This window comes from Prosopis cineraria, unplaced genomic scaffold (genome assembly GCF_029017545.1).
Source record: "Prosopis cineraria cultivar Desert tree isolate PC_DT_omini unplaced genomic scaffold, ASM2901754v1 PC169, whole genome shotgun sequence".
NCBI classification, from domain to species: domain Eukaryota; kingdom Viridiplantae; phylum Streptophyta; class Magnoliopsida; order Fabales; family Fabaceae; genus Prosopis; species Prosopis cineraria.
In genome coordinates, this window is record NW_026555496.1 from 57,859 (window position 1) to 65,606 (window position 7,748).

General features: G+C 34.0%; 1 pseudogene; it reads left to right on the top strand.

Annotated features, from left to right (window-relative positions):
* Positions 1–209: 209 nt before the first annotated feature.
* Positions 210–7,206, top strand: LOC129295691 (ATP-dependent 6-phosphofructokinase 4, chloroplastic-like; annotated as a pseudogene).
* Positions 7,207–7,748: the final 542 nt, after the last annotated feature.

Consider the following 7,748-nt stretch of genomic DNA (forward strand, 5'->3'; position numbering starts at 1 on the left):
TTATATTAAGTAAAATTTATAAAAAATATCTTATATCATAGTTTAAAAGGAGGGAGTATATTTTATAACATAACCCCTACTAAAAGTGACTTTTGTTTTGACCGAACATAATAAAGTGAGTTGAATTCCACCCTTATTTATCAGTCAAAGAAATTTTTTGGTTGAATTAAAGATTTGTTCCTTTCAAAGAAAAGTCCTTTTTGGGGCACGTCCCGACAGCAATGTAGAAGCTGGCGTCTCTTCTCTTGCGTGACATAACTGGAAGTCGATTCAGGAATCAAGATCATAAGTTCCGAATCAAAGTAGTTTCCGTGTAATTCTCTTTCTGTTTGTCACTTCGATATGGATATTTCGCTTACCTCTTCGCTCTCTGAAATGTCTTCATTTTTTCCATCTTCACCTTCCACTTCATTTTCCCCTCAACTTTCCCTCGAACCAAAATCTTTAAAATCATCGCGTTTTCCTCCGAATTTGCGTTGCCGATCTGAAATCTTTCTTACGAAGCCCTTGCTTTCCCGCCATACGCATGTTGTGATAAGAGCTTCCCAGAGTTCAAAGCAAGCACGTAATGACGGGTTTGTGCTGGAAGACGTTCCCCACTTGACGCATTTCCTTCCAGATTTACAGGTGCTGATTTGTTTGCATTAGTTTTCATTAAACTTCTTGTTTTAACTCATCTAGATTATTCTAGGTTGTGATACTATATTATTGATTATTGATATTATTGTTGTGCATAACAAGCGAAGTTCGCTTGGGTCTGAATTTAAAAGGATAAATCATGGTTTGTCAGCTGAAAACACAAATGCACAATATATACGCATTCAAAACGAAATACTCTGATATGCTATTTTTACTTTTTAGTTTCATTTTTAAAAGTTCGTCTATTCTATACATTTGGGTCATCTCCTTCCGGCTTATTAGTGAGAAAGGAAGCATTTTTAGCAACTCTAATTTAATGAAGGAATGTGTGTGAAAAAAGAAGAAGAGCCTCTGAGGAGATGGAAAGACACAGATCGACTTGGAAATTCAACATGATTGTAATGAGATAAGCCCATTAAAGCTAAAGGACTTTCTGTTCTCTCAGTAATATGTACAGTGAGCGATGTTTTCATTTCTATTACAAACTAATCTTTACAATTGTCTTAATCACACTTATGCCGTTATACCCTGTAAATATATTAAGAGAGAATTCGATTGATGTAGCCCTCCTCTGTTTAAAATTCATATCAACTATTAGAAGCCTAAGATAATGATATTTGAATAGATTGATGAGCAGAAAATGAATCAAGATCGAGAAAAATAACATGCTCCAATATAATTGAGGTCAATAACTTATATGCAAAGACAATAAAAACGATATTACTAATTATAAACCCTAGTTTCCAAATTGGAAACTCTATTTAAAAGAGCTCTCTTATCTTTCCAAATTTTCTCCATTGAGCTGATTCATTATGCTTATTTCATTACTTCCTCCATTGCAGTCATTTCCAAATCCATTGCAGAAGAGCCGAGCTTATGCAATTGTCAAGTTAGTTCACTTATTTTCATTTTTTTATGACATAATTTATGATTTTTCTTTGTAATTTTAAGATTTTATCTGATGGCTTTTTCTAGTACCCAAAAACATTTTGTTTCTTATTGTCTTAAACTGAAAGCCTTTTGTCCTTGTTTTGTTTGGATTATTAGGAACACTTTTGTGTGCCCTGAAGATGTGGTTGCACAAAATGTAAGTGACAGAGTGTTTCGTTTCCCTTTATATGAATGTTTTTTCTTTTTTAAAAATGGTTGATGACCCTTGCTTTATGTACATTTTCTTTCAATACCCTCTCTAGATTGTGGTTCAGAAAGACAGCCCCAGAGGAGTTCATTTTCGGCGTGCAGGGCCTCGAGAAAAGGTATAAATGCATGTTATATGTGCCCATTTTTTATCTTCAGAAGTTAATGATGGTGCATTGTAATGCTAGGTTTACTTTAAGCCAGAAGAAGTTCGAGCTTGCATAGTTACTTGTGGAGGATTATGCCCCGGAATCAATACAGTGATCAGGGAAATTGTTTGTGGCTTGAACTACATGTACGGTGTTGAGGATATACTAGGAATTGAGGTGATTTCGTTGAAACCTATGTCTCACTTCCTCAATGTTCTTTGCTTTTGCTAAGTGAACAGTTGATTGTCACTTGTTGTTCAAAGTCATAATTATTTCCTAATGCTGGTATAATATGGTCCAATATCCAGATTTAATGAGGGATAAATTGAGGATTAATTATAATGGACGAGATCTGGTATGGTCAATAGCTGGCCAAAATCTCATTAATTCCCATGCAATGGACTAATGCTAATATATCTCCTTTTATTTTTTTTCCTCAATATTTTCCTTTCCTTCTTCTCATAGTTATTGGGCATTTGATGTCCTCAATCTTCGCACTTCAATCCTGCTTTCTTATTTCTTCAGGAAACACAAATTTATATGCTTTTAGTTGTTTGAGGGCATATTTATACTGTTTTTTGTATTTGCACTTCAGTTTGCGTGACTATAATGCTGCTGAATACAATTCAGGGAGGATATAGAGGATTTTATTCCAAAATACATTGAAATTATCAACTAAAGTTGTTGACAATATCCATAAACGTGGTGGCACTTTTCTTCGCACATCTCGAGGAGGGCATGATACCCACAAGATAGTTGATAACATTCAGGACAGGGGAATAAATCAGGTGGTTGTTTGTTCATCTGTCTTGATTGTCTTGATAGCTTTACTCACCCCCCCCCCTGGGGGCCAAACCTTGATGGCTGAACTGATTTTTGTATGTAAGGTATACATAATTGGAGGTGACGGTACCCAGAGAGGAGCTGCAGTCATATATGAGGTAACTGTTTCGTGCCACATGATGAAACTTCTTGCCTTGAACTTAAAGTCTTTAACTTCTTATTCATTTAGTTCTATTGGATGAAGTAATATGGGCTTACTGTTATGAAGGAAGTTAAAAAACGTGGCCTTCAAGTTGCTGTGGCTGGGATTCCGAAGACAATTGATAATGATATTGCTGTAAGTGAAGCTAACTATAAATCCTTAGTTTTTTTCAATAACTATTATTATTATTTTTGCAGATGAAAAAATTTGAATTCATAGTTACATATTATAATTCGGTCATTATCCTCATTTCTGAACTGTAGCTATTCTTTTGCAGCTGAAAATCATGCATATAACGATTTATATATTTGATGACTTTCTTGAACTCTGTAAATTAGACCATGACAAAGTACTTTTTTTTAGGCTGACTTGATACATTTGAGTTTTCTGTAAACTTTGAAGATGTTTCATTATCTTTTTCTTCTCTATATCAGTAGATTTTTTTTTTTTTTTTTTGGTTAAACTGCAATTTGCTTATTATTATTTTTTTTTTTTTGGCCATTTTGCAATGCTGATTTGTGCTTTACGATTATGGAAGATTTCTCAGTATCCTGGAACTTTTGAAGAAGCCATGTCATCAAATATAAATTATTATGTTAAATTTGAAACATTTGCCTCCATTAGAATTTTGCAGTAGTCTTTTCCATTGTGGTTTTAATGCCATCGGAATCTTCATAACATCAGGCTGTGATCATCGTACAAATTTCCCTCTTTGTGGATGTGTGTTTGTACAAAATCCTTTCAAAATTGTCACATATGCCAAGATATGACAAATGTCCTTGCAATTATTGGCTTTCTAATTTGCATGATTCTCCCATTGAAAATTTCTTTACTGTGTACAATTTCTTTCAAGGACTTTTTTCTCCAAATTTGTCATAATATGTTCATTTTATTTTACTGATATTTTGATTTTATAGTATCACTTTTTGTAGGACCTTCAACAGCTTTTATAAGACATTTTTATTACATCTCCAGGACATCCAAATTTTCTCGTAGTCTTCTAGACAACATAGTCAAATGAAAGGTCTCAGTTAAATAGAGACATAGCTTTGCTAATAATCCAAAAGAGGTTGATTAAGTGTAGCAAGAGCATGCAAAATTCAAGGTTTCTTACTGTAGCCTTTTTGGCAGCAGAAATATTTTTTCTTCATCAGAGCATCCCGTTGTTCTATCAAAGCATTCGAGGGGTTAAGTTGATTCTTATAAATATTTTGATGGTCTTACCAATCAGTGTACTGTAGTTTTCTCCAGAAAAGAAGCTTCTTCTTCTTCTTTTGGGACAGGGAAAAACATAAGGTTGCCCTCTATTACATGCACTATAAAGACTATGAATCATGTAATACAAGCCATGTGGGACTCCTGAATATATTGTTAACTTCTATATTTATACTTAATTCTGATGGTTATAGTGACTTAATACAAAACAGTACCTATAAGTACAACAAATATAGCAATCATATATAGCTACATATGTTCAGCTAAAATGCACACAAGGATTAGCATTTTGTACTTTATGGTCAATGATTTTTTTCCCTGAGAGAAGAATCCGTGATATTTGCTATTGATATTTTTCTTGTTTGGCTTCAGGTGATAGACAAATCTTTTGGATTTGATACTGCTGTTGAAGAAGCTCAAAGAGCCATTAATGCGGCACATGTGGAGGTTGAAAGTGTTGAAAATGGAGTTGGAATTGTTAAACTAATGGGCAGATACAGTGGTATTAGCACTTAGGAGATGCTCTACTTTGTATTTTTTATTTCTCTGTTTTTTTTAATCTCTAAGTCTCAAAAGTATTTAAATTTAAAATGCAGAATGCGAGATTTATATGATGCATGATGCATTAGTATTAGATCTGTGAGCATCTTGTTTCTTTTTCAGCAATATGCTTTACAACCTTCCATCTGCAGGTTTCATTGCTATGCATGCAACTTTGGCAAGCCGAGATGTGGTAAGTCTACTACCCAGTCTCACATATGCTCGATCAATGTCATAAAAGTTTACAAGTTGGTTTTATTGTCTTTGTAAAATTTTAATTTCATGTGGTAAATAAATTGGATAGATCATGTTATTAGTTCTAGTGCAGGATCTTTTTAGTAAAAACAAGAAATTTAGCTGTTGACCTTTTCAGTTAAAACTGAGTAACAGTTAGAACTTAAGGGTTGAAGATTTGTCTGTATGGCAGCTCTTTAGTGCTTGTTCCATGGTTATTTCAAGGGAATCTCTGTTTCTGATATGTGAAGAGTTGAATAGCTATCCTAACTAATTAGTTTCTTGGGATTTTGATGCAACTTTCACAAACATTACCAAATGCACTAGTTGATGATTAATATAAGATTTAAGAGTGAAGGCTGTTAATCCCTAAGGAAAAGTGCCACCCATATTCTAAGGGATTTTTAATTTGTTAGCAGCTACTTTGTCTACAGTTCTGCACTGAGTTACAATATTATCCTAGGTGATCTTAGTTACTAGGAATTGATATCACAAATGAAAATGACTCAACGTAAACCAATAGGCTTAAAATCTAATGCCCTCCCTTCCTCTTAAAAATTAAAATGTATATGCTTATAATCTTTGCAAAATTAGAAAACTCACCCTTTAGGCATGGATTCTTTCGAGATCAGCAAAGATAATTGATAGTAAATAATCAATATTCTTCTTAAAGGTGGTTCTCTGTGGGTAATGCAAGTTTAGAGAATGATGCTTTTCTTTTTCCTTCTCACTTTCATTCTGTGTTTTTTTAATCTTTCTACTTCGCCTTCTCTTTCCTTTGTAGTTTTCTTTGGGGGATGTCTCATCTTCCCACTGCCTTTTCGTTCTTAAGAGTCAGCATATCTCATCTTGGACTTTAAATTGCTCCCCTATCAAAATTAGTGAAAGAAAAGAAAATCAACAAAAAGAAAACAACTGATCATGTGTCAGCTGTAACAGGATTGCTGCTTGATTCCAGAGTCCCCATTTTATTTAGAAGGAAAGGGTGGTCTTTTTGACTTTCTTGAAGAGAGGCTAAAAGAAAATGGACATTTAGTTATTGTGATGGCAGAAGGTGCTGGCCAGGAATATGTTTCTGCTGAAGTGCATGTATTGGCTGATAAGGATGCGTCGGGAAACAAACTACTACTTGATGTTGGCCCATGGCTATCCCAAAAGATCAAGGTATTGTGTGTTATCTCTACATGCTGTTTTGGCATTCGTTGTGCTCCTCTTATATATATTTTTTTAACAGAAATGTATGGTAACTTCCATCATAGAGGACTAGAGAGTGGGTCAGATTGGTGATTTCTTTGGGAGTCAATTCCACAATTTTAACAATTATGATTATGATCTTAGTGTAAGATTAACTCCTAAGAAATTCTTCTATCTGATTCAATTGTTAAGTTTATTCTGATGGGAATTGTAATCTTTTTGGTAGATGGATTCTGTAACCTCAAAAATAGCAACTGTAAACAGAAAAAAAAAACAGTTTTTGTTATCCATTATCCAATGAAAGAATTATCTTATTAGTTCAATTTTTTCCCTTTAATTATGTTGCTGTTTGAGTGGTGCCCCAGTCCATTTGTTAACTCTCTGCATTCTCAAAAATTTTCCCATAATTTGGAATAACCTACACACGTAATAAATATTGATGAATTTGTTAGAGCTTGGACCTATTGTTTTTTCAACTAACTACTTCGCTTTGATTAAAGATTGTTTACTACAACTAAATGCAACAATTTCCATGTTAGATGAGCAGTTGCTTTTATTTCTCAAGAGGTGTGGTTATTTCTTCTACTTATTTTTGGTCACTAATCCAATTTCTTTTAATCCTCATGCTGTTTGTCGCAGGATTATTTCACAAACGTTAAGAAGATGGCTGTAAATATGAAATATATAGGTAAATTCATGATTTGCCCATGAATCTTTCCATTCTTACATTTTTATTCTTCTAGGAAGTTCTGGTTCTAATAACTATCATTTGCTAATAACAATTATTATTTTTGGACAAAACATGTATGCTTAAAACTTACTTTACATCAGGTTACCCAATCAATTAACTGCACATTATTTTTACACCTTACCAACCTAATTCCTAGCACTATTAACTTAACTTTTTCAACAGGAACAACAATAGCAACAAGTCTTACCCCACTAGGGGGGGTTGGCTGCATGGACCACACTTCACCATATTTCTCTATTAACTCAACTCTTGAAACCAAAAAGAAAATGAATGAAAACAAAAAAACCTTACACATCATTCTCATCTTCTCCTTCTATTACTATTGCAAAGTATTAAATCAGCCATAAAATTTACATTCCTTCTTCCTCCATGTCAACTTCCCCCAATTTGAAAATCAAAGACTTTACTATTCTGGCCGTCCCTTCAATACTTGCACCTGCCCGTAGATATCTGCATAGGAGATTGTAGAAAAATTGTGCTTATTACATTCATTTGCACGCTACAGTCATATGGCTGACTCTGACAAGATGACTACAAAAGTATTGAGAAAGACATGTAAAATAACTTCAGAGGTGCAAGAACATCCTCTCATATCCCTCCAAGCTTGTCTTCTGTGGGCATTAGCCACATTTTGAGAGGGGATGAAGCGAGCCCTTTTATTGTGACCCCAGCATAATCCGCTTTGGGTTCATTTCCTTCACGGTAGATATGGGTGCTTCTTTAGATTGTGTACTGTCAGGGAGGTAAAGATGACTATGAATTATTACCGTGACAATTATAGAAAGAAGGTGGATATGGAGACTTCCTTTGTTTTTTTAAAAGTAAATTTAGAGGTTAGTTTATCAACCTTTGGTGACTAAGTTAGTGTGGTGTAAATATAATGTACATATTAGTTAATTGGAGA